Here is a 26,541-nt window from a genome sequence, read left to right as displayed (position 1 = left end):
CTATGTACAAGAATATAACTACTATAATACTGCTCCCTATGTACAAGAATATAACTACTATAATACTGCTCCTATGTACAAGAATATAACTACTATAATACTGCTCCTATGTACAAGAATATAACTACTATAATACTGCTCCTATATACAAGAATATAACTACTATAATACTGCCTCCTATGTACAAGAATATAACTACTATAATACTGCTCCCTATGTACAAGAATATAACTACTATAATACTGCTCCCTATGTACAAGAATATAACTACTATAATACTTCCTCTATGTACAAGAATATAACTAATATAATACTGCTCCTATGCACAAGAATATAACTACTATAATACTGCTCGTATGTACAAGAATATAACTACTATAACACTACCTCTATGTCAAAGAATATAACTACTATAATACTGCCCCTATGTACAAGAATATAACTACTATAATACTGCCCCCTATGTACAAGAATATAACTACTATAATACTGCCCCCTATGTACAAGAATATAACTACTATAATACTGCTCCCTATGTACAAGAATATAACTACTATAATACTGCTCCTATGTACAAGAATATAACTACTATAATACTGCTCCCTATGTACAAGAATATAACTACTATAATACTGCTCCTATGTACAAGAATATAACTACTATAATACTGTCCCCTATGTACAAGAATATAACAAGTATAATACTGTCCCCTATGTACAAGAATATAACTACTATAATACTGTCCCCATGTACAATAATATAACTACTATAATACTGCTCCTATGTACAAGAATATAACTATTATACTGCTCCCTATGTACAAGAATATAACTACTATAATACTGCCCCCTATGTACAAGAATATAACTACTATAATACTGCTCCTATGCACAAGAATATAACTACTATAATACTGCTCCTATGTACAAGAATATAACTACTATAACACTACCTCTATGTCAAAGAATATAACTACTATAATACTGCCCCTATGTACAAGAATATAACTACTATAATACTGCCCCCTATGTACAAGAATATAACTACTATAATACTGCTCCCTATGTACAAGAATATAACTACTATAATACTGCTCCTATGTACAAGAATATAACTACTATAATACTTCCTCTATGTACAAGAATATAACTAATATAATACTGCCCCTATGTACAAGAATATAACTACTATAATACTGCTCCTATGTACAAGAATATAACTACTATAACACTACCTCTATGTCAAAGAATATAACTACTATAATACAGCCCCTATGTACAAGAATATAACTACTATAATACTGCCCCCTATGTACAAGAATATAACTACTATAATACTGCCCCCTATGTACAAGAATATAACTACTATAATACTGCACCTATGTACAAGAATATAACTACTATAATACTGCTCCCTATGTACAAGAATATAACTACTATAATACTGCCCCCTATGTACAAGAATATATCTACTATAATACTGCTCCTATGCACAAGAATATAACTACTATAATACTGCTCCTATGTACAAGAATATAACTACTATAATACTGCCCCCTATGTACAAGAATATAACTACTATAATACTTCCTCTATGTACAAGAATATAACTAATATAATACTGCCCCTATGGACAAGAATATAACTACTATAATACTGCTCCTATGTACAAGAATATAACTACTATAACACTACCTCTATGTCAAAGAATATAACTACTATAATACTGCCCCCTATGTACAAGAATATAACTACTATAATACTGCACCTATGTACAAGAATATAACTACTATAATACTGCTCCCTATGTACAAGAATATAACTACTATAATACTGCCCCCTATGTACAAGAATATATCTACTATAATACTGGTCCTATGCACAAGAATATAACTACTATAATACTGCTCCTATGTACAAGAATATAACTACTATAACACTACCTCTATGTCAAAGAATATAACTACTATAATACTGCCCCTATGTACAAGAATATAACTACTATAATACTGCCCCCTATGTACAAGAATATAACTACTATAATACTGCACCTATGTACAAGAATATAACTACTATAATACTGCTCCCTATGTACAAGAATATAACTACTATAATACTGCTCCTATGTACAAGAATATAACTACTATAATACTGCTCCTATGTACAAGAATATAACTACTATAATACTGCTCCTATATACAAGAATATAACTACTATAATACTGTCTCCTATGTACAAGAATATAACTACTATAATACTGCTCCCTATGTACAAGAATATAACTACTATAATACTTCCTCTATGTACAAGAATATAACTAATATAATACTGCTCCTATGCACAAGAATATAACTACTATAATACTGCTCCTATGTACAAGAATATAACTACTATAACACTACCTCTATGTCAAAGAATATAACTACTATAATACTGCCCCTATGTACAAGAATATAACTACTATAATACTGCCCCCTATGTACAAGAATATAACTACTATAATACTGCCCCCTATGTACAAGAATATAACTACTATAATACTGCTCCCTATGTACAAGAATATAACTACTATAATACTGCTCCTATGTACAAGAATATAACTACTATAATACTGCTCCTATGTACAAGAATATAACTACTATAATACTGCTCCTATATACAAGAATATAACTACTATAATACTGCCTCCTATGTACAAGAATATAATCACTATAATACTGCTCCCTATGTACAAGAATATAACTACTATAATACTGCTCCTATGTACAAGAATATAACTACTATAATACTGTCCCCTATGTACAAGAATATAACAAGTATAATACTGTCCCCTATGTACAAGAATATAACTACTATAATACTGTCCCCATGTACAAGAATATAACTACTATAATACTGCTCCTATGTACAAGAATATAACTACTATAATACTTCCTCTATGTACAAGAATATAACTAATATAATACTGCCCCTATGTACAAGAATATAACTACTATAATACTGCTCCTATGTACAAGAATATAACTACTATAACACTACCTCTATGTCAAAGAATATAACTACTATAATACTGCCCCTATGTACAAGAATATAACTACTATAATACTGCCCCCTATGTACAAGAATATAACTACTATAATACTGCCCCCTATGTACAAGAATATAACTACTATAATACTGCACCTATGTACAAGAATATAACTACTATAATACTGCTCCCTATGTACAAGAATATAACTACTATAATACTGCCCCCTATGTACAAGAATATATCTACTATAATACTGCTCCTATGCACAAGAATATAAGTACTATAATACTGCTCCTATGTACAAGAATATAACTACTATAACACTACCTCTATGTCAAAGAATATAACTACTATAATACTGCCCCTATGTACAAGAATATAACTACTATAATACTGCCCCCTATGTACAAGAATATAACTACTATAATACTGCACCTATGTACAAGAATATAACTACTATAATACTGCTCCCTATGTACAAGAATATAACTACTATAATACTGCTCCTATGTACAAGAATATAACTACTATAATACTGCTCCTATGTACAAGAATATAACTACTATAATACTGCTCCTATGTACAAGAATATAACTACTATAATACTGCTCCTATATACAAGAATATAACTACTATAATACTGCCTCCTATGTACAAGAATATTACTACTATAATACTGCTCCCTATGTACAAGAATATAACTACTATAATACTTCCTCTATGTACAAGAATATAACTAATATAATACTGCTCCTATGCACAAGAATATAACTACTATAACACTACCTTTATGTCAAAGAATATAACTACTATAATACTGCCCCTATGTACAAGAATATAACTACTATAATACTGCCCCCTATGTACAAGAATATAACTACTATAATACTGCACCTATGTACAAGAATATAACTACTATAATACTGCTCCCTATGTACAAGAATATAACTACTATAATACTGCTCCTATGTACAAGAATATAACTACTATAATACTGCTCCTATGTACAAGAATATAACTACTATAATACTGCTCCTATATACAAGAATATAACTACTATAATACTGCCTCCTATGTACAAGAATATAACTACTATAATACTGCCCTCTATGTACAAGAATATAACTACTATAATACTGTCCCCATGTACAAAAATATAACAAGTATAATACTGTCCCCTATGTACAAGAATATAACTACTATAATACTGTCCCCATGTACAATAATATAACTACTATAATACTGCTCCTATGTACAAGAATATAACTACTATTATACTGCTCCCTATGTACAAGAATATAACTACTATAATACTGTCCCCTATGTACAAGAATATAACAAGTATAATACTGTCCCCTATGTACTAGAATATAACTACTATAATACTGTCCCCATGTACAAGAATATAACTACTATAATACTGCTCCTATGTACAAGAATATAACTACTATAATACTGCCCTCTATGTACAAGAATATAACTACTATAATACTGCCCCCTATGTACAAGAATATAACTACTATAATACTGTCCCCTATGTACAAGAATATAACAAGTATAATACTGTCCCCTATGTACAAGAATATAACTACTATAATACTGCTCCTATGTACAAGAATATAACTACTATAATACTGCCCCCTATGTACAAGAATATAACTACTATAATACTGCCCCCTATGCACAAGAATATAACTACTATAATACTGTCCCCTATGTACAAGAATATAACTACTATAATACTGCTCCTATGTACAAGAATATAACTACTATAATACTGCCTCCTATGTACAGGAATATAACTACTATAATACTGCTCCTATGTACAAGAATATAACTACTATAATACTGCCCTCTATGTACAAGAATATAACTACTATAATACTGCCCCTATGTACAAGAATATAACTACTATAATACTGCCCCCTATGTACAAGAATATAACTACTATAATACTGCTCCTATGTACAAGAATATAACTACTATAATACTGCCCCCTATGTGCAAGAATATAACTACTATAATACTGCCCCTATGTACAAGAATATAACTACTATAATACTGCCCCTATGTACAAGAATATAACTACTATAATACTGCCCCCTATGTGCAAGAATATAACTACTATAATACTGCCCCTATGTACAAGAATATAACTACTATAATACTGCTCCTATGTACAAGAATATAACTACTATAATACTGCTCCTATGTTCAAGAATATAACTACTATAATACTGCCCCCTATGTACAAGAATATAACTACTATAATACTGCCCCTATGTACAAGAATATAACTACTATAATACTGCCCCTATGTACAAGAATATAACTACTATAATACTGCCCCTATGTACAAGAATATAACTACTATAATACTGCCCCTATGTACAAGAATATAACTACTATAATACTGCTCCTATATACAAGAATATAACTACTATAATACTGCCCCCTATGTACAAGAATATAACTACTATAATACTGCACCTATGTATACTGCTCAAAGAAATAAAAGGAACACTCCAATAACACATCCTAGATCGGAATGAATGAAATCTTCTCATTGAATACTTTGTTCTGTACAAAGCTGAATGTGCTGACAACAAAATCACACAAAAGTAATCAATGGAAATCAAATTTATTAACAAATGGAGGCCTGGATTTGGAGTCATTCCCAATTAAAGTGGAAAAACACACTACAGGCTGATCCAACTTTGATGTAATGTCCTTAAAACAAGTCAAAATGAGGCTCAGTATTGTGTGTGGCCTCCACGTGCCTGTATGACCTCCCTACAACGCCCGGGCATGCTCCTGATGAGGCTGAGTATTGTGTGTGGCCTCCACGTGCCTGTATGACCTCCCTACAACCCCTGGGCATGCTCCTGATGAGGCTGAGTATTGTGTGTGGCCTCCACGTGCCTGTATGACCTCCCTACAACGCCCGGGCATGCTCCTGATGAGGCTGAGTATTGTGTGTGGCCTCCACGTGCCTGTATGACCTCCCTACAATGCCTGGGCATGCTCCTGATGAGGCTGAGTATTGTGTGTGGCCTCCACGTGCCTGTATTGCCTCCCTACAACGCCTGGGCATGCTCCTGATGAGGCTGAGTATTGTGTGTGGCCTCCACGTGCCTGTATGACCTCCCTACAACGCCTGGGCATGCTCCTGATGAGGCTCAGTATTGTGTGTGGCCTCCACGTGCCTGTATGACCTCCCTACAACGCCTGGGCATGCTCCTGATGAGGCTGAGTATTGTGTGTGGCCTCCACGTGCCTGTATGACCTCCCTACAACGCCTCGACATAATCCTGATGAGGCTGAGTATTGTGTGTGGCCTCCACGTGCCTGTATGACCTCCCTACAACGCCTGGGCATGCTCCTGATGAGGCTCAGTATTGTGTGTGGCCTCCACGTGCCTGTATGACCTCCCTACAACGCTTGGGCATGCTCCTGATGAGGTTGCGGATGGTCTGTGGGATCTCCTCACAGACCTGGACTAAAGCATCCGCCAACTCCTGGACAGTCTGTGGTGCAACGTGACGTTGGTGGATGGAGCGAGACATGATGTCCCAGATGTGCTCAATCGGATTCAGGTCTGGGGAACGGGCGGGCCAGTCCATAGCTTCAATGCCTTCATCTTGCAGGAACTGCTGACACACTCCAGCCACATGAGGTCTGGCATTGTCCTGCATTAGGAGGAACCGAGGGCCAACCGCACCAGCATATGGTCTCACAAGGGGTCTGAGGATCTCATCTCGGTACCTAATGGCAGTCAGGCTACCACTGGCGAGCACATGGAGGGCTGTGCGGCCCTGCAAAGAAATTCCACCCCACACCATTACTTACCCACTGCCAAACCGGTTGTCGTGCCCTGCTGCGCATTGGTGCCACAGAACCCAGAAGGGTGCATGGATGGACTTCTCCACAAGAGGCCCTCACTACATTCACACACCTCCACCCTACCACCTCAGACCAGCAGAGGGAGCCCGTTAGAGATATATATAGGGAGGGTGGAGCCAGGCAACTCAGTTGGAGTCAGATTAGTTCTGTGAGAAATCAGACAGAGAGAGTCTGAGAGCGTGCTGACGCTCAGAGAGCAGCGAAGAGGCAGCAAGCTGGCTGCTGTGCTTAGGCGAGCAGAGGCCTACAGCACGTGTGAAGGCCTAGTGAGGGCCCTGAGTGGCCGAAGGTGAGAGGAGAAGGAAGAATTAGCGAGGGGGCCAAGAAGCATACCAGGCTCACCCCGATATATATACCGGACACCGGGTCCGCGCCTACAGGGACCCTTTACACCAAGTAGGAACCACCGGAACCCCTGGAGGACTACAGGTCCCAGGTTCACCAAACGCTGATTACAGTACCAGGGCTAGGAGTCACGGAGGCCCCAGCGTCCAGGGAGAGTGATCTCCAAGAGAAGGCCCTACCACCAGGTCAGCAGGTGCAAAGAGAAACAGTAACCAAGCTAGGCCTAGCTCCAGGCAGGTCAGAAGCTTAGCGAGGAAAGCCACGGATCAGGAGGCCCTATACCCGCTCACTGGAGAGAGTCCAAAAGTGCGCCCTTCGTCCGGAGTACCCTGGACCGTGCCTGCATCATCACCAGTAAAGGTACTGAAGCTTACCCCCGTGTGAGTGTCCGTCTTTCCCCCGGGACCGTCCTGCTGTCTCTCCCCTGCACCACCGTCCATTGCACCCCACGCTGCCCTGGAGCTAGCTCTACCTGTGGAGAGCCACACCATCCCTGCTGCCGTAACACCAGCTCCAGAGGACTGCTCCACAGCGGCGGCACCCTTTAGCCGCAATCCACAGGTGGCATCATAAACACTTTCCCAAATCCCCTATAAACTATTCCCGCTTTTACTGACCGCCCTGGGTCACGGACCGGGCCAGCTACCATGATATCCCCCACTGCCGAGTACCCCACAGCCCACGAACAGGATTCCGTGCCCGTTGCCACCGGGTACTGTGCACCTTAAGAGACTGTAGTACTCACTGTGGTGAAGTTTTCCCGCCATTCCCGAGATTTCCCGCCATTGTCCGCCATCTTCCTGTCGCCGCGCGGGAAGAAGAGGGGTGTAACCGCGGGAATCGAACAGGAGTAACCACTGGAAGCGCGCGAAGCCGAGGACACGCCCCGCCCCTGACGTCGAACCAGGAAGCGTTAGGTACTGGAAGGAGTCCAGAGGACGCTCTGATATCAGATGCGAGTGACGCAAGGTCCTGGAAGAAGACTGTCGCCCGTGGAGCTGCGGCCTACCTGATAAAGAAAGTGAAGAAGGTAGGCTTCGGTTCACTAGGGGGGCGCAACCATGGCCGACGACCAGCAAGCCGCCGGAGCACCGGTTAACGCTCCAGATGCCCAACCTGCACCTGGCGCTGCACAGGCCGGAGCGGCCGCTCCACCAACAGGGGTCGTGACAACGTTGATACCCATGGCCCTGCCGTATAACCCTGGAGCGAAATGGCTTCCCCAGTATAATGGCAAACCAGACACCCTGTCCGGATTCAAGAGAAAAATATGCGGTGTGCTAGACATGTATTCTCTGACTGGTAAACAGAGAGCTGCTGTTGTGCTGGGACAATTGACTGGTGCCGCAGAGCGGGAAGTTGAAACCTGGCCAGCCGCAGACCAGGAATCAGTATCCATCATCTTTAAGAGACTGCAAACTGTGTTTGAAAACCGCACTGAGACAGATCTCCGGATGAGGTTCTACCACTGTACCCAAAAACCTGAGGACAGTATCCGGGACTACGCCTGGGCTTACAGGAAGCCCTGCGGACCCTGAAACAGGTTAGTCCAGCCAGCATACAAAGTGAAAATAAAATGCTGACGGAACAGTTCATCCAGGGGTTGAGGTCCCAGGAGGAGAGCAGAACTGTACGGTGGTGGGCCTTAGACCATCCAGATGCCACCTTTGACACCCTTAAGGACATGGCTATAAAGGGGCTGCAGCCCCTGGAAACAACAGATACTGCTATCCACCCCCCCCCCCAGTGCCTGCAGCACCCACTGCTCCTTCATTAACGGCGGAAACAAAGATGCAAACAGTGCTTCCTAGCGAGCTGGACAGCCTACGCTCTGAAGTGCACCAATTAAGTAAAACCCTAGCCACTGTCCTGAGCACCCTGCAGCTACAGGAGGAGCCCGATCCGGAAGGAAGGATACTACTCGCCGACAGCCCTGAGGATGTCCCCTGGATGAGAAGAAGAAGGAGGACAACGCCATCCCGTAGGAGGACAACGCCACCCCGGCAGAGGACAACGCCACCTCGTGGGAGGACCAACGACCAACGTCACCCTCCAGGAGAGTTTATCTGCTACCGCTGCCAGAAGGCAGGCCACACAGCGCGGAACTGCCCTTTAAACGAGCAAACCCTGGGGCCGAGGGCCGACACCCAGGAGTAAATCAAGCAGGCCCATCAAGCTGGTACCATCGGTTCGTGGGAGGAAGACCTTTCCTGTCCATCGTGCTGGATGGCATAGCGACACCTGCCCTGCTGGACACTGGATCTCAGGTAACCATCATACCTGATGTCCTCTACAAAAGGTACTGGTCCGTAGATGAACTCCGGCCACCAGCCCCGAACCTCTCTGTGTATGCCTCTAACGGCCTTCCTCTTATCCTAGTAGGGGTTAAGGATATGACAGTGAAGGTGGGGAGAGTGGAGCTAAAGGACAAGGGACTGATTGTAGTGGAAACTAACCATACTGATACAGACTTGTACATGATACTTGGTACAAATATTGTCGGTAACTGTTTGGGAGAAGTGTTATTTTTGCTCCAACAGAGGCTGACACTGCCAAACCAGGACAGAGGACTACCAGGCGGTAGTGGAGCCCATTAGCTCAGAGCACAGACCTACACTCCTAACTGCTAGAGGGGTAGTTGATGTACGCAATGGGAGGGTACACGTACGTCTCCTAAATTGTGGGGAGAAGGAAGTTAAATTACCAAGATACGCCACTGTTGCCAGGCTGTACACCGTGAATGATGATGCCATACACACAGTGGAATCCTTGACCCCACCAGATACAGTGGAGGACAATGACTCAGAAACCCAGGTGGAGGATTGGTGTCAACAGCTCCATGTTGGGACTGACGCCACTCCTGTCCATCAAAAACAAGGGATATACAGGGTGGTCCAGGAATACGAACAGGTATTCAGCAAACACCCACTTGATTTTGGAAGGATTAAAGGGGTACAACACCATATACCCATAGGTGACCATCCACCCATCAAAGAACGTTACAGGCCAATTCCACCAGCACACTACCAGAAGGCGAAGGAGATGTTGCATGACATGAAGAAGGCAGGGGTAATAAGAGATAGCTGTAGCCAGGGTCGGACTGGGGTGCCTAGGGCCCACCATGGGAACTGACTCTAGGGGCCCACACTGCAGCCCACCATAAACGGTTTTATTACTTGTTATGCTTTTCTATAATGTACTATAGTTACATGATTGGCCGCGCTGTGGAGCACCAAGCGGCAGGACTTTGTTCGAACAGTCATTCCGTACTGCCAGAGTCCCTTTAATGGTAATGTGTCACCTTGAAAAACGCTATTTATCTGCAGATATAGGGGTAATCTGCAGGTAAATAGGGTTTAAAGCCTGGTTAGACGGCTTAATGGAAAAGCGTTGGCTACACGGAGAAAATTACGTTTTATTCTCCCTGCCGCCACTCGCTTCCTGTCATAGGATCGGTGCAAGGAGGGAGACATTACAGTCACTGCGAACTACAAAGTGAGCGTGCTGCAATAACGTCCGGCACCTGGATTGTGACACTTCCATGGAGCCCAACCTCAGGCTGAGCTTCATTGAACGACTAACATGGCAGCAGCACCTGGTAACTAGTGCTGAGCGAGAATGGTCAGATAAGGTGTGATCCCAGCATGCTCAGGTGTTATCCAGGTATCTTGTAGTGCTCTGCTACTATGCTCGAGCCCCCAGGGTAGCATGTTTTGCAGCGGTAGACAGACGCAACACATGCAGGAATTGCCTGTTTGTTAGGTAATCCCTGCATATGTTGCTTCTGTCTACCACCGCAAAACATGTTACCGCAGGGACTCGAGCATATTAGCAGAGCACTACAAGATACCTGGATAACACCCGAGCATGCTGGGATAACATCTTGTCCGACCACGCTCACTCAGCACTACTGGCAACCCATCAGCAACCTGCAACTGCGTCACAGGGGGCAGAAGGGAGCAGGTGACTGCATGCACCGGTTAGCTAAATGCTGCTGTCAGTGATTGACAAGGGCACTTAAATACTCAAAACAGCAGCAATCAAGGCGAGCTCTGATCACTGCTGTCACAGGCAGACGCCGGCTATGTAACACAGCCGACATCTGCCTGGTATGGAGCAGGCTCAGCTCCTGAACCCCCTGCATACAAGTACAACCCTATGGTTATGACAAGGTTAGCAAATTTCACTTGTCTGTTCCTAAATGTGGAAAGACAAATAGAATTCCCTAACACATGTGAGTGAGTCCTAATAGATTTAGTAAAGGTGCCTCAAGCATATGAATGTTATTACACACCACAATGGACTCTTACATACACGCATCTTACAAAATACATATTATTCCAGATACGTAGACGCGCACAAACACACAGAAGCGCACAAACACGCAGACGCGCACACACACGCAGACGCGCACAAACTCATCAGTACATGGAAACATCATCTGAACCACCATCATTTGTAATGTCAGGTCAGCCCCATATATCTTTGTATCACATAAACCTACAACTCCCAGTATGTAACTAACAATAGAGATACTGGGAGTTGTTATCAGTCATCATCAGACTGCGGACCATACAGGAACCACAGTACTGATGAGACACAGGCAGGATCACAAATGAACATTTACATCCAGGTATCTTACCTGAGACGGCTTCTCTGATTAGAGTCGTTCTCTTTCTTTTCTTCCTCTTGTCCAGTCTCCATGATGACTTTTCTCATCCACAGCTCGTCTCTGCAGACTTCCATCTTCTCTGGTCTTCTGCAGCACATCCCGACACGATGCCCTTAAAGATAGCAGTGTCATTATAATGCTCCTGAATAAAAATATCTACACTGAGCCCCTGAATAAACCTAACTCTTACAATGCTCCCTGCACAAAAAAATGACATACACTGTTTCCCTCTTATGGTACCTGCTCTCCACACTGTCCTCTCCTTACCATACTGGGCCCCCTCTTCACATTGTCCTCTCACACTGTGTCCCCCCTATACTGCCCAGTCTCTATACTGTGCCCCTTCATCACACTCCCCCTCCTCAGCACACTGTTCCCTCCTTGCTGTGCCCTCACACTGTTCCCCCCATACTGCCGCATCTCTATACCTTCCCCCACACTACCTAGTCTCTGTGCTGTGTCACCTCACACTTTTCTCCCGCCATACTGTCTCCTCACACTATTCCCCTACTCTCCATACTGTTTCCTCATACATCCCCCTTCCCCATTCTGTTCCCGCACCCATTCCCACCCCTCCCCTAGTTCACCATACTGTTTCTTCACACATCTCCCCATTCTGTCTCCTAAAATTTCTCTCCCATCTCTCTCCAAATATAATAAATCTTCGGAAGAGCACACAGACATGCAGAAGCGCGCTTACACACACAAAAGCGCACACGGACACATACTAAGGGCTCTTTCACACGTCAGTACATGCGGTGACCGTTTCCACACGTACCAGAGACACTGACACACGTAGACCCATTCACATGAATGTGTATGTGCACATGTCAGTGTGTTTCCACTTTCCACAGACCATGTGGTGTCCGTGGGCAAAACACGCTGACATGTCTGTTTTTTACCTGCTGTCCAGACCGCAAAAAGTCCCGCATACTGATGACAGTTAGCACCCGGTGCTTGGGAAGAGCGCTGAGCGCTGCCCTCATCATAGATCCCTGCAGGCGCTGCGATCAGCACCCCAGGGTCAATGATGAGAGTAATAGTCTATACCCGCTGTGTCCAACTGTAAAAAGTATAAATTAAAAAAAACCTTATACTAACCTCTACTAAGTGTCACCCACTGTAATCCGTGCGAGCGCTCACGCCGAGGAGAATGTCTCCTGCAGCGAGTGGGCTCCGGAGCTGCGCTCAACAAGCGGTGCCCTGTCATTCAGTAAGCGCAGCTCTGGAGCAAGCTCGCTGCAGAAGTCATTCTCCTCGGCGTGAGCGCTCGCACGGATTACAGCAGGTGACACTTAGCAGAGGTGAGTATAAGGATTTTTTTATTTTATTCTTATTTTTACAGTTGAACACGGACACGGTGGGAGTAGACTACTACTCTCATCATTGACCCCGCTGCTGCTGATCACAGCGCCTGCAGGGATCTATGATGAGGGCAGCGCTCAGCACCCGGCTCTTGGGAACAGCGCTAACTGTATACTGATTCCCAAGCGCCAGTACGTGTCACACGGATGACACACAGGTGGACACGGATATCTCCAGTCCCGTAAATATCAGGATATGTGAAAGAGCCCTAATATACACACGCAGATACACATACACACAGAAATGGGGACACGTACACACACAGGCAAGCACACACAGAAATGCACAGACACACTCAGACAATCACACACAAAAATGCAGACACGCAGGGAAGCACACACACACGTGTGAAGACACATAAACACACAGGCATACACAATGGACACACACAGGCATACACAATGGACACACACCGGCATATACACACACACACACACACACACACGCATATACACACACTGTACACACACAGGCATATACACACACACAGGCATATACACACACTGTACACACACACACATACACACTGTACACACACACATACACACTGTACACACACACACACAGTACACACACACACACACATACACACTGTACACACACACAGGCATATACACACACACAGGCATATACACACACTGTACACACACACACAGTACACACACACACATACACACTGTACACACACACAGGCATATACACACACACAGGCATATACACACACTGTACACACACAGGCATATACACACACTGTACACACACAGGCATATACACACACTGTACACACACACACACATACACACTGTACACACACACAGGCATATACACACACACTGTACACACACACATACACACTGTACACACACACAGGCATATACACACACACAGGCATATACACACACACAGGCATATACACACACTGTACACACACACACACAGGCATATACACACACAGGCATATACACACACACAGGCATATACACAAACACTGTACACACACAGGCATATACACACACTGTACACACACAGGCATATACACACTGTACACACACAGGCATATACACACTGTACACACACAGACATATACACACACTGTACACACAGGCATATACACACTGTACACACACACAGGCATATACACACACAGGCATATACACACACTGTACACACGCAGGCATATACACACACACACTGTACACACACACAGGCATATACACACACTGTACACACGCAGGCATATACACACACACACACTGTACACACACACAGGCATATACACACACACTGTACACACACACACACACACAGGCATATACACACACACACAGGCATATACACACACACTGTACACACACACGCACATACACACACAGGCATATACACACACACTGTACACACACAGGCATATACACACACAGGCATATACACACTGTACACACACAGACATATACTGTACACACAGGCATATACACACACTGTACACACACACACAGTACACACACACACACACACTGTACACACACACAGGCATATACACACACACAGGCATATACACACACTGTACACACACACACACAGTACACACACACATACACACTGTACACACACACAGGCATATACACACACACAGTACACACACACATACACACTGTACACACACACAGGCATATACACACACACAGTACACACACACATACACACTGTACACACACAGGCATATACACACACTGTACACACAGGCATATACACACACTGTACACACACAGGCATATACACACACTGTACACACACAGGCATATACACACTGTACACACACACAGGCATATACACACACACAGGCATATACACACACTGTACACACACAGGCATATACACACACACAGTACACACACACACACATACACACTGTACACACACACAGGCATATACACACACACAGTACACACACACACATACACACTGTACACACACACAGGCATATACACACACACAGTACACACAGGCATATACACACACTGTACACACATAGGCATATACACACTGTACACACACAGGCATATACACACTGTACACACACAGGCATATACACACACTGTACACACACAGGCATATACACACACAGTACACACACACACACATACACACTGTACACACACACAGGCATATACACACACAGTACACACACACACACATACACACTGTACACACACACAGGCATATACACATACACAGGCATATACACACACTGTACACACACAGGCATATACACACACTGTACACACACAGGCATATACACACACAGGCATATACACACACTGTACACACACAGGCATATACACACACTGTACACACACACACAGTACACACACACACAGGCATATACACACTGTACACACACAGGCATATACACACACAGTACACACACACACATACACACTGTACACACACACAGGCATATACACACACACAGGCATATACACACACTGTACACACACACACACAGTACACACACTGTACACACACACAGGCATATACACACACACAGGCATATACACACACAGGCATATACACACACAGTACACACATACAGGCATATACACACACACACAGGCATATACACACACTGTACACACACAGGCATATACACACACTGTACACACACACAGGCATATACACACACTGTACACACACAGGCATATACACACACTGTACACACACAGGCATATACACACACAGGCATATACACACACAGGCATATACACACACTGTACACACACAGGCATATACACACTGTACACACACACAGGCATATACACACACAGGCATATACACACACTGTACACACAGGCATATACACACACACAGTACACACACACACACATACACGCTGTACACACACAGGCATATACACACACAGGCATATACACACACTGTACACACAGGCATATACACACACTACACACACAGGCATATACACACACTGTACACACACAGGCATATACACACACTGTACACACACAGGCATATACACACACAGGCATATACACACACTGTACACACACAGGCATATACACACACAGGCATATACACACACTGTACACACACAGGCATATACACACACAGGCATATACACACACTGTACACACACAGGCATATACACACACTGTACACACACAGGCATATACACACACAGGCATATACACACACTGTACACACACAGGCATATACACACACACAGTACACACACACACAGGCATATACACACACACAGGCATATACACACACTGTACACACAGGCATATACACACTGTACACACAGGCATATACACACACACAGTACACACACACACACACACTGTACACACACACAGGCATATACACACACTGTACACACACAGGCATATACACACACAGGCATATACACACACTGTACACACACACAGGCATATACACACACTGTACACACACAGGCATATACACACACTGTACACACACAGGCATATACACACTGTACACACAGGCATATACACACACACAGTACACACACACACACACACTGTACACACACACAGGCATATACACACACTGTACACACACAGGCATATACACACACAGGCATATACACACACTGTACACACACACAGGCATATACACACACTGTACACACAAACAGGCATATACACACACAGTACACACACACACACATACACACTGTACACACACACAGGCATATACACACACTGTACACACACAGGCATATACACACACAGGCATATACACACACTGTACACACACACACAGGCATATACACACACTGTACACACAAACAGGCATATACACACACAGTACACACACACACACATACACACTGTACACACACACAGGCATATACACACACACAGGCATATACACACACTGTACACACACAGGCATATACACACACAGGCATATACACACACTGTACACACAGGCATATACACACAGGCATATACACACTGTACACACACACAGGCATATACACACACAGGCATATACACACACTGTACACACACAGGCATATACACACACACAGTACACACACACACATACACACTGTACACACACACAGGCATATACACACACAGTACACACACAGGCATATACACACACTGTACACACACAGGCATATACACACTGTACACACACACAGGCATATACACACACTGTACACACACAGGCATATACACACTGTACACACACACAGGCATATACACACTGTACACACACACAGGCATATACACACACACAGGCATATACACACACACAGGCATATACACACACTGTACACACACAGGCATATACACACACACAGTACACACACACACACATACACACTGTACACACACACAGGCATATACACACACAGTACACACACACACACTGTACACACACACAGGCATATACACACACTGTACACACAGGCATATACACACACTACACACACAGGCATATACACACACTGTACACACACAGGCATATACACACTGTACACACAGGCATATACACACTGTACACACACAGGCATATACACACTGTACACACAGGCATATACACACTGTACACACACAGACATATACACACACTGTACACACAGGCATATACACACACTGTACACACACACACAGTACACACACAAACACATACACACTGTACACACACACAGGCATATACACACACTGTACATACGCAGGCATATACACACACACACACACTGTACACACACACAGGCATATACACACACACTGTACACACACACACACACAGGCATATACACACACACTGTACACACACACGCATATACACACACACTGTACATACACACACAGGCATATACACACACACTGTACACACACAGGCATATACACACTGTACACACACAGGCATATACACACACACAGTACACACACACACACTGTACACACACACAGGCATATACACACACACTGTACACACACACACAGGCATATACACACACACTGTACACACACACGCATATACACACACGCATATACACACACACTGTACATACACACACAGGCATATACACACACACTGTACACACACAGGCATATACACACTGTACACACACACAGGCATATACACACACACAGGCATATACACACACACTGTACACACACACACAGGCATATACACACACACAGTACACACACAGGCATATACACACTGTACACACACACACAGGCATATACACACACACTGTACACACACACACAGGCATATATACACACACACACAGGCATATACACACACTGTACACACACACATGCAGGCAGCATATACATAAAAATCCATACAAACACACAAATATTACAGTACCTTGGCTTGTCTCCAGCCCATACAGTGTACAGACAGGCTCCTAATGTGGGAGACTGCAGTGCAGGGCGCGCTGTGACGTCACTTTTAGCAGACGTGCGGCCCTGTCTGCTGAGTGTGACGCTGCAGTGCAGCCCCTGCTCTCCTGCTCCCAGGCCCCTCCCGCTACTGTCCTGGGCATCGCGTCGGCGAAAGTGCGTGCGGCCGCCCTTAAAGGGCCCACGACCACTTTTTTTTTTTTTTTTAATTCTTCAGTTCCCTCTGCATGGGGCCCGGGGCCCACCGGGAAATTTCCCGGCGCCCCGCCAGGCCAGACCGAGCCTGGCTGTAGCCCCTTGGCAGCTCCCCTGGTCCTGGTCAGGAAAAAGGATGGAAGCATGAGAATGTGTGTAGATTACAGACAGGTAAATCGCATAACACATAAAGATGCATACCCTTTGCCCCGTATAGAGGAATTCCTGGCTGCACTAAAGTCTGCAAATTACTTCTCTACCCTTGACCTCACTAGTGGGTACTGGCAAGTAGCAGTTGCTGAGGAGGACCGGGAGAAGACGGCCTTCACTACCCCGATGGGACTCTGAGAGTTCAACAGCATGCCGTTTGGACTCTGCAACGCCCCTGGAACGTTCCAGAGATTGATGGAGTGCTGTTTGGGACACCGTAACTTCGAGACCGTGCTGCTATACCTGGATGACGTGATGGTGTACTCCAAGACATATGAGGACCATTTGAAGCACCTGGCGAGGGTATTTGAAGCATTGTCCCGGTATGGGATGAAATTGAAGCCTTCCAAGTGCCACCTGCTCAAACGGAAGGTTCAGTATCTGGGGCCCATCATCAGTCCAGAAGGAGTAGCACCAGACCCGGAAAAGGTCACTGCCATCCAGAAATGGCCGGAGCAGAAGAATCTCAAGGAGGTACGTCAGTTCCTGGGACTGGTCGGGTATTACCGGAGGTTTGTAAAGGACTACACCAAGAAGGCAGCGCCTTTGCAAGATCTCCTGGTAGGACAGTCCCACAGAGGGAAGGACCCACCCCTTCCAGTGGGGTAAAGAGCAGGCTGAGTCCTTTGCAGTGATGAAAGAGATCCTGACTTGCGAAGAAATCCTGGCCTAACCTGACTACCGCCAACCATTCCTGCTGTACACTGATGCCAGCAACGAGGGACTAGGAGCTGTGTTGAGCCAGAAGCAGTATGGCAAAGAGAAGGTGATTGCCTCTGCCAGCAGGAAGCTCCGTCCTACCGAGAGGAATCCAGAAAACTATAGCTCCTTCAAGTTGGAGCTCCTGGCCTTGGGCTGGGCCATCACTGAACGATTCAAGCACTACCTGGCCTCCACTAAGTTCACGGCCTATACTGACAACAACCCCTTGACACATCTAGAGACAGCCAAGTTGGGAGCCATGGAACAGCATTGGGTGGCCCGGCTGTCAAACTATCAATTCACCATCAAGTACCGGGCAGGCCACAAGAACGCCAACGCCGATGCCCTATCTAGAATGCCGCACCAGTCGGATACTGAAGAAGAAGTGGATGACCTGGAAGAGATTGAGCTACCTGCCTTCCATAGAAATGGGATGGTCCACAAGCAGCGCACCTCCAGGAGGTATCGTGGTAAGACACTAAACCCTTTGCCTCACCACAGTTGGAAGGAGACCCAGGACAGCGACCCGGTTGTCAGCCGTATCAAAGCACTGATAACCCAGGAAGGTTCCGCCCTGGAGAAGGACGCTTCTCCACAAGCCAAGCAACTGTGGAATGAGAGAAGCCGGCTGTTCATCTATAGAGAGAAGCTGTGCCGAAGGTATGTCAACCCTAGGACCCATGAGATGGTATGGCAGATCGTAGTGCCCAGGACAGACATCCAGATGGTGTTGGAGGCCTACCACGATCAAGCAGGGCACTTGGGCTGGAAAAAGCTAGAAACTCTCCTGAAGAATCGGTTTTATTGGGTTGGAATGCGGAGTTCCATAGAGAGGTGGTGCCGGGATTGTGGACCCTGTAGCCTCAGAAGAAAAGACTACAGCAGCCAGAAGGCACCCCTGCAGTCCATCAAGACAACCCAGCCCCTGGAGATCGTCGCTTTGGATCACGTCAAGCTGTCACCCAGCAGGTCAGGCTACTCTTACGCCCTGACCATGGTGGATCACTACTCACGTTTCCTGGTGGTCGCCCCCGTCAAGGATCTGACGGCAGAAACTGCAGCAAGGACGCTTCAAGCCTATTTCTGCAGGCCCCATGGATACTCGGATAAGGTGCTGACAGATCAAGGCCCTGCCTTTGAAGCCGAGCTGTTCAAAGAGTTTTGCCATCTGTACGGGTCTAAGAAGATCCGGCCTACACCGTACCACACCCAAACCAATGGGTTATGTGAAAAGATGAATAATATAGTCATCGACCTGTTGAAGACCTTACCCCTAGATGAAAGAAACCAGTGGCCAGATAAACTACCTGACCTGGTAGATCTCTACAATCACATACCTGTGAGTTCCACCAATTGTACTCCAGCGTACCTCATGAGAGCAAGACCTGGAAAGTTGCCCATGGACCTGGAACTTGGAGTGGTAGAGCCGGAAGCAGATATGTCCACGGAAGACTGGGATACGACTCGACAGGAGCAGTACAAGAGAGTACAGGCCTGTGTCGAAGACAGTCTAAGTAGGGTGAGAGATAAGCAGGAAGCACAGTATAACAAGAGTGCACCAGCAGAACCCTTAACACCTGGAGAAGTTGTGCTGAAACGAAAGAGAAGAAGCCACAAGCTTGACGACCAGAGGGAAAGGGAACCTTACACTGTGTTGAATTCCAGATTCGACAATAGGAAAACCTGTCTAATTAGCAAAGACGGAGGAAGAACAACTGCAACGGTATCAAGAGACCATCTGAAGTTGTGCCCATGTCGACTGAAGCCCCAGGAGGAAGTGCCTCTCACTGTACCAGAAGAGCCTAAAGAAGAAGTACTCCATACTGTCTTAGGAGATTTCCCGGCAGATTGGCCTCAACTGGATGGAGCGGTAATAATACCTGTGCTACACTTCTACCAACAGCCAGAAAACTCTCCACTGCAAGTAAGACCTGTAAGTGCCCCAGAAGAGCCTGCTCTGGAAGAATCCCCGGAAGAAGGATCACCGGTAGAAGCAGAGCCAGTAGGCCCAGTAACCAGTGAACTTGCCAGTCCCGTAGAGAGGTTAAGGCAGTCTTGCAGTCCACCAACACATAGAGCGGAAAATAGCGCAAGCATCCACACTACACGCATTCCAGTACTACGTAGGTCATCACGTAGCACAAAAGGCCAGACCCCTGTCAGGTATAGAGAGTAAACAGAGGAACGCTGACAGTATAAATAGTTACCCAGTAGGGTATTGCATAATGTTTATTGTATAAACTGAAATTAAATATATGTGTTTATTTAGTTACCCGTAAGGGTATACATAAAGGACTCGGTGGCTGAGGACTGTGAGCAGCCCAAAAACTGTCATGTACCTAGTTGCACTCCCTGGAGTGCCCCTTATTAGACCACGGAACAAAAACCCGTTTGGCGTGGCCGAAGACGTGGTCCAGAACCTGGATCACCTATGCCCTGTAGCCACGCCCAGGGCCTACGTTGAGGGTTTTCAGGTGGGTTCCTCATGGTCCTTCATCGGTGAAATGGACACCAGGTTACGGGACTTGCGGTAACTTCATTGTTATTATTATATTTGTTGTTGCTATTATTGTTACTATTGTATTATAATGTTACCTGTAACGTTCAAGAAAAGTGCCTCCCATAAAGGAAAGAAATGTTATTATTAAACCTGTTTTAAAGAAATGCTTCAGTCCAGGAGTACTGAGTTTTACTAGGGGGGATGTGGCGCCCTGCTGCGCATTGGTGCCACAGAACCCAGAAGGGTGCATGGATGGACTTCTCCACAAGAGGCCCTCACTACATTCACACACCTCCACCCTACCACCGCAGACCAGCAGAGGGAGCCCGTTAGGGATATATATAGGGATCGTGGAGCCAGGCAGCTCAGTTGGACTCAGATTAGTTCTGTGAGAAGTCAGACAGAGAGAGTCTGAGAGCGTGCTGATGCTCAGAGGGCAGCGAAGAGGCAGCAAGCTGGCTGCTGTACTTAGGCGAGTCAAGGCCTACAGCACATGTGAAGGCCTAGTGAGGGCCCTGAGTGGCTGAAGGCGAGAGGAGAAGGAAGAAGTAGCGAGGGGGCCGAGGAGCATACCAGGATCACCCCGATATATATACCGGACACCAGGTCCGCGCCTACAGGGACACTTTACGCCAAGTAGGAACCACCGGAACCCCTGGAGGACTACAGGTCCCAGGTTCACCAAACGCTGATTACAGTACCAGGGCTAGGAGTCACGGAGGCCCCAGTGTCCAGGGAGAGTGATCTCCAAGAGAAGCCCCTACCACCAGGTCAGCAGGTGCAAAGAGAGATAGTAACCAAGCTAGGGCTAGCTCCAGGCAGGTCAGAAGCTTAGCCATGAAAGCTACGGATCAGGAGGCCCTATACCCGCTCACTGGGGAGAGTCCAAAAGTGCACCCTTCGTCTGGAGTACCCTGGACCGTGCCTGCACCATCACCAGTGAAGGTACTGAAGCTTACCCCCGTGTGAGTGACCGTCTTTCCCCCGGGACCGTCCCGCCGTCTCTCCCCTGCACCACCGTCCATTGCACCCCACACTGCCCTGGAGCTAGCTCTACCTGTGGAGAGCCACACCATCCCTGCTGCCGTAACACCAGCTCCAGAGGACTGCTCCGCAGCGGCGGCACCCTTTAGCCGCAATCCACAGGTGGCGTCACGAACACTTTCCCAAATCCCCTATAAACTATTCCCCCTTTTACTGACCGTCCTGGGTCACGGACCGGGCCAGCTACCGTGATATCCCCCTGCAACCGGAGATCTGGCTGCCGAGTACCCCACGGCCCAGGGGGCGCGTCACGGTCATGCTGAAGGATGTTGCAGGCAGCAGATCGCGCTCCACGGCGTCTCCAGACTGTCACGTCTGTCACATGTGCTCAGTGTGAACCTGCTTTCATCTGTGAAGAGCACAGGGCGCCATTGGTGACTTTGCCAATCCTGGTGTTCTGTGGCAAATGCCAAGTGTCCTAGATGGTGTTGGGCTGTCAGCACAGCCCCCATCTGTGGACGTCGGGCCCTCATACCACCCTCATGGAGTGGTGGTACCCCTATGTACAAGAATATAACTACTATAATACTGCCCCCTATGTACCAAAACATAACTACTACAATACTGCCCCCTATGTACAAAATATAACTACTATAATACTGCTTCGTATGTACAAGAATATAACTACTATAATACTGCCCCTTATGTACAGGAATATAACTACTATAATACTGCTCCTAAGTACAAGAATACAACTACTATAATACCGCTCACTATGTACAAGAACATAAATTCTATATTACCGCTCCCTATGTACAAGGACATAACTACTATAATACCGCCCCCTATGTACAAGAATATAACTACTACAATACTGCTCCGATGTACAAGAATACAACTACTATAATACTGCTCCTATGTACAATAATATAACTACTATAATACTGCTCCCTATGTACAAGAACATAACTACTATAATACCGCCCCTATGTACAAGAATATAACTTCAATAATACTGCTCCCTATGTACAAGAACATAACTGCTATAATACCGCTCCTATGTACAAGAATATAACTACTATAATACTGTCCCTATGTACAAGAATATAACTACTATAACACTACCACCTATGTACAAGAATATAACTGCTATAATACTGCCCCTATGTAAAAGAATATAACTACTATAATACTGCCCCTATGTAAAAGAATATAACTACTATAATACTGCTCCGATGTACAAGAACACAACTACTATAATACTGCTCCTTTGTACAAGAATATAAATACTATAATACTGCCCCTATGTACAAGAATATAACTACTATAATACTGCCCCTATGTACAAAAATATAACTACTAAAATACCCCCCTATGTACAAAATATAACTGCTATAATACCACCCCCTATGTACAAGAATATAACTACCATCATACTGCCCCATATGTACTAGAATATAACTAGCATAATACTGCCCCTATGTACAAGAATATAACTACTATCATACTGCCCCCTATGTACAAGAATATAACTTCTATAATACAGCTCCCTATGTACAAGAACATAACTACTATAATAGCGCCCCCTATGTACAAGAATATAACTACTATAATACCGTCCCCTATGTACAAGAATATAACTACTATAATACCGCCCCCTATGTACAAGAATATAACTACTATAGTACTGCTCCTGTGTACAAGAACATAAATACTATAATACTGCCTCAATGAACAAGAATATAACTACTATAATACTGCTCCTATGTACAAGAATATAACTACTATAATACTGCCCCTATGTAAAAGAATATAACTACTATAATACTGCCCCTATGTACAAAAAAAAACTACCACAATACCGCCCCCTATGAACAAGAATATAACTACTATAATACTGCCCCCTATGTACAAGAATATAACTACTATAATACTGCCCCCTATATACAAGAATATAACTACTATAATACTGCCCCCTATGAACAAGAATATAACTACTATAATACTGCCCCCTATGTACAAGAATATAACTACTATAATACTGCCACCTATGTACAAGAATATAACTACTCTAATACTGTCCACTATGTACAAGAATATAACTGCTATAATACTACCCCTATGTACAAGAATATAACTATTATAATACTGCCCCGATGTACAAGAATATAACTACTATCATACTGCTCCCTATGTACAAGAATATAACTAGCATAATACTGCCCCCTATGTGCAGGAATATAACTAGCATAATACTGCCCCCTATGTACAAGGATATAACTAGTATAATACTGCTGCCTATGTACAGGAATATAACTACTGTAATACTGCTTCTAAGTACAAAAATATAACTACTATAATACCGCTCCCTATGTAGAAGAATATAACTTCTATAATACCGCTCCTATGTACAAGAATATAACTATTATAATACGCCCCCTATGTACAAGAATATAACTACTATAATACTGCTCCGATGTACAAGAATACAACTACTATAATACTGCCCCCTATGTACAAGAATATAACTACTATAATACCGCTCCTATGTACAAGAATATAACTACTATAATACTGCCCCTATGTACAAGAATATAACTAATATAATACTGTCCCTATGTACAAGAATATAAATACTGTAATACTGCCCCCTAAGTACAAGAATATAACTACTATAATACTGCCCCTATGTACAAGAAAATAACTACTATAATGCTGCTCCTATGTACAAGAATATAACTACTATAATACTGCCCCTATGTACAAGAATATAACTACTATAATACTGTCCCTTTGTACAAGAATATAACTATTATAATACTGCCCCTATGTACAATAATATAACTACTATAATACTGCACCCTATGTACAATAATATAACTACTATAATACTGCTCCCTATGTACAAGAATATAACTACTATAATTCTGCCCCTATGTACAAGAAAATAACTACTATAATACTGCACCTATGTACAAGAATAAAACTACTATAATACTGCTTCCTAGGCACAAGAATATAACTACTATAATACTGCTATGTACAAGAATATAACTACTATAATACCGCTCCCTATGTACAAGAACATAACTACTATAATACCGCCCCTATGTACAAGAATATAACTTCTATAATACCGATCCCTACGTTCAAGAACATCACTACTATAATACCGCCCCCTATGTGCAAGAAAATAATTACTATAATACCGCTCGTATGTACAA

General features: G+C 44.3%; 1 protein-coding gene across 1 annotated transcript in view; it reads right to left on the bottom strand.

Annotated features, from left to right (window-relative positions):
- FAM181A (family with sequence similarity 181 member A) overlaps positions 1–18,855 on the bottom strand; it is a 30,106-nt gene extending 11,251 nt beyond the window's left edge. The window contains exons 1-2 of the mRNA XM_073637486.1: positions 18,692–18,855; positions 11,921–12,062 (exon numbers count right to left, since the gene is read on the bottom strand). The gene's annotated coding sequence lies outside the window, so the exon portion shown is untranslated. The remainder of the gene's footprint in view (positions 1–11,920; positions 12,063–18,691) is intronic.
- Between the last annotated feature and the right edge of the window lie 7,686 nt (positions 18,856–26,541).

This window comes from Phyllobates terribilis, unplaced genomic scaffold (assembly GCF_046119375.1).
Source record: "Phyllobates terribilis strain yellow unplaced genomic scaffold, ASM4611937v1 Scaffold_7__3_contigs__length_470593459, whole genome shotgun sequence".
Classification (NCBI taxonomy): domain Eukaryota; kingdom Metazoa; phylum Chordata; class Amphibia; order Anura; family Dendrobatidae; genus Phyllobates; species Phyllobates terribilis.
The sequence above is the reverse complement of the archived record's forward strand: the minus strand, read 5'-3'. Positions and strand labels throughout refer to the sequence as shown.